Source organism: Antrostomus carolinensis, unplaced genomic scaffold (genome assembly GCF_000700745.2).
Source record: "Antrostomus carolinensis isolate BGI_N321 unplaced genomic scaffold, ASM70074v2 scaffold22784, whole genome shotgun sequence".
Classification (NCBI taxonomy): Eukaryota; Metazoa; Chordata; class Aves; order Caprimulgiformes; family Caprimulgidae; genus Antrostomus; species Antrostomus carolinensis.
The window spans coordinates 32432-36084 of record NW_010310404.1 but is presented as its reverse complement, the minus strand read 5'-3'; positions in this window follow the sequence as shown (position 1 = coordinate 36084).

Below are 3653 nucleotides of genomic sequence, written 5' to 3'. Positions count from 1 at the left end.
CCCCCCCCCTCAAAAGCACATCTCCTGCTGCAGCACAAAAGCCAGGGAACTCTCATCACTATCACTTTCACACCCCGTATCCCCCTGCCACCCCGACCACCCTCCTGCACATCCCTCTCCTGCATTTATAGCATCAACAACCCTGCTCACTATTTCATTCTCCACACCATGACTTCTTTTATTGGTAGGATAAAAGTTATCAACCAGGACCTCGGTTAGTACTCATGGGCATGGAAGGGGTGTAGGCAGTTGCTCCCTTTTATGGCCTGAGCAGGTTATTTTGGCATAGGGCTCAGGATACTGCTATTTCCCCCCCCAAACCATCTTTATTCCCTTAGAATCACAGAGTAATACAATAGTTTGGTTGGAAAAGACCATTATGATCATCTAGTCCGACCGCAAACTTAGCATTGCCAAGTTCACCACTAAACTACTAAACCATGTCCCTAAGCACCACATCTTCACGTCCTTTGAATACCTCCAGGGATGGTGACTCCACCACTTTCCTGGGCAGCCTGTTCCAGTACTTGACAACCCTTTCAGTGAAGATTTTTTTCTCACTATCCAACCTAAACCTCCCCTGGCACAACTTAAGGCCGTTCCCTCTTGTCTTATCACTTGTTATTTGGGAGAAGAGACCAACACCCACCTCACTACAACCTCCCTTCAAGTAGCTGTAGAGAGCAATAGGTCTCCCCTCAGCCTCCTCCTCTCTAGACTAAACAATCCCAGTTCCCTCAGCCGCTCCTCATAAGACTTGTGCTTCTTCACTCTCCCTGTTAAATCAAAGACAACTTGCCTGCTGGGTACTGAAAGCTGTCTCAGCTGACCAGAGCAGAGAGGACACAGCTAGGAAAACACTGGGGAGACCTTCCTCTGAGCCAGCCCTATCCATCTTGGAGCCTCCACCTCCGCCGCACCCACCCACAGGCACAGGGTGCTGGGAGAGGCAGCAAGGGCAGGCCAGGGCTGCCAGCCAGCACCACCTGGGGAGCAGGGCAGTTGGCAAGCTCGGGCTCAGTGCCTCTGTCCCGATGCAGGCTGAAGGCTGGTGAGATTGTGCACACCCGCTTTCCCCTCCAGGACACCTCCGGTGCTGGGGGTGGTGGGAGATGGGTGCTTTCTGGTGCACAATCTTTGCAGGGGCAGCATCTCTTTTCCCAGGGCTATGCGTGGAGACTGTGAGACGGGCAGAGGTGTCCGCATCGAGTCCAGCACTTCTGGAAGAATCCCTGTCGCCTCAGGTGAGAGCTGTCATGAGTAGCTCAGTGGGAAATGGGCTACCCAGAGCCCTAGTGTGTCCTGCTCGGACCAAATGGGCCAGCATCACCCTGGGCCACACCCTGCACCTGAGCTTGGAAACATCTAGGCTGCTCCAGCCCCAACCACCCACACTCATCACATCTGGTGGGTCACTAGACAATGTCATGTGAGCTGGATTTGGACTGTGGGCAACTACTTACATAAGCACAGTATACATCTGAAATGCCAAACTCTCAGGAACTGGTGAACACAAGGCATCACCAGCCACAGATCTCCCTTTCAGCCATCTGTGATGTCTTTTATTTTGTCTCTACAGACAAAGGAGTCCAGTCCTTGCAATATCAAGCCTTTCCTTCAGTGCTCAGTGACCACAATTTCACATCTCACCACTACAAAACTACACTCTTCCATCTCCACTACAAGCCACAAAGCCCTACTATTAGGTATCTTCTCTAATCTAGAAACATTGCAATTCTTATTCATCCTTTTGAAGTGGTTTCAGGTGCCCACAAGCCTGAGTAACAAGCTGTGGGCTCCTCTGACATACTCCTGGTTTTAGGCACGTGAAGCAAAATCTCAGGGACAAATACATACACTAAATTTAAACCCTTGATTACACCTCAGTGAAGGATTCTTTCAGGGTCACCTCCACCTCCCACTTTAACGAACAGCAGTAATGACAGATATTACACATTTTCTCAGTTAATCATGTGACCAGTTTATGTTTTACATTCTAGCTGATTAACAATGCAACATGTGAGAAAGCAGGTTAAAATATTCCTCACTGGAGGCTTGGCTGCCTCATTACTTCTCTGCAGATGCTGCAGCCACTGGACCTGACACTAATTCTAGATCTTGGCGTGAGAAGATCCATCAGTCAAGTCTGTGCTCCCATGAACTGGAAGGTAACCCCCAGATACCTTCCTAGAGGACAGTTGGAACAGTACAAAACTCTCCAGGACACCTTAACGTCACTGAGTGGAAAGCAAATGAAGGCAGCAAACGAATACATTTGACAGGCTACAGCCTTGGCAAAACAAGAGCCAGACCCCAGTAAGTAAACCCCCTTCAGCATATCTGTCAAAGCTGACAGGAAGACTGTCACCTCTACAGAAATCACGAAGAAATGACGCTGCAAATGCTCTACCAAGACGTCAAAGGGCTCTCCATACATAATGCAAGGAACCTGGGAGTCCACTGTGCCCACGGCAGGTCTCAGCGGCTTGGGAAGGCAGATGGATAGCCCTGCTGGATCTGAGCAACAGTCCTCCCAAGCCAGGGAGTGAAGCTATCAGCTCCTGTGATGACTTCTGGAGTTCCAAGAGCAAAATGAGGCAATGAACAATAAAGGCGGAGGCAATGGCAGCACCCGAAAGCCTTCGAGGTCTGCATGACAGTGTGAAGGAATTCACGCACAATCTCAGAGTAAAGACATGTTAGGACAGTGGGTATCAGTGAAGCCAGGAACGAGTTTTACACCAAACAGTCAGTACTTGCAAAGGCCTTGGAGGAGAAGAAAGTCTGCTCTGGAGTCAGAAATGGGATGAGAAAAAAAGAGCAAGATGAAGTCAAGACAGGCAGGATCGACAGAAGCCCTGCTTTGAAGCTTTATCTCTGGAGGACACTGAACGAAGTCTAACAAAATACTTTGCTAAAGAAATCCCACTTTCAGTTTTCTCGGAAGGAGGCCCAGCAAAGCTGAGGCACATGCTGGGTGCCTGGCTGGGGCTCTGCTACAGGCTGCTGGGAGACCCATGAGCAGCACCACATCTGCTTAAAGAGCAGGAGACGGCATTAAGATCGGCAGCACCACTCAAAATGAGGTATGACACACTGAGGCTTGTATAATGCCATGTTTAATGAGCTCCTGAAGTGCTGGGAACAGCCAGAGGAGATGGGGAAAGCAAGCTACCGAGGAATGTTTTGTGGCTTCTCCATCCTGAAGCCGAAATGGTACCAGATGAGCCTAAAAGTAGTTATTCAGATCAATGTGCCAGGTGTTCAGCAACAGCATATGTGTTCCAGCCACATTCCTCCCTCCCATCATACGTCCTCCACAGAGGGAAAGTGGAACAAACTTTAACCATGGCATTTCTACAGCACCCAAAGTTCCTTTTGGAGAGCTACAGAAGGTAGCCTGAGCAGTAAATATGAAACTGGGCAGGGCTTGCCTGGTAGTCCAGTTTAGCACATGCCGGGGTCCATACGTTTAACCTCAAAACAAATCTGTAATGCAAAAGCCTCTAGGTTCCCACAAGCTCCATCTCTGATTACTACTTGCTGACAGAGTTGCATCCTGAAAGCAGAACTGAAAAAAAGGATCTCAGCACGGCTCTGCTCTCCAGGCACTTTGGGTCAAGTCACTTGGTAGGGTCACTTTAGTTTCCCTC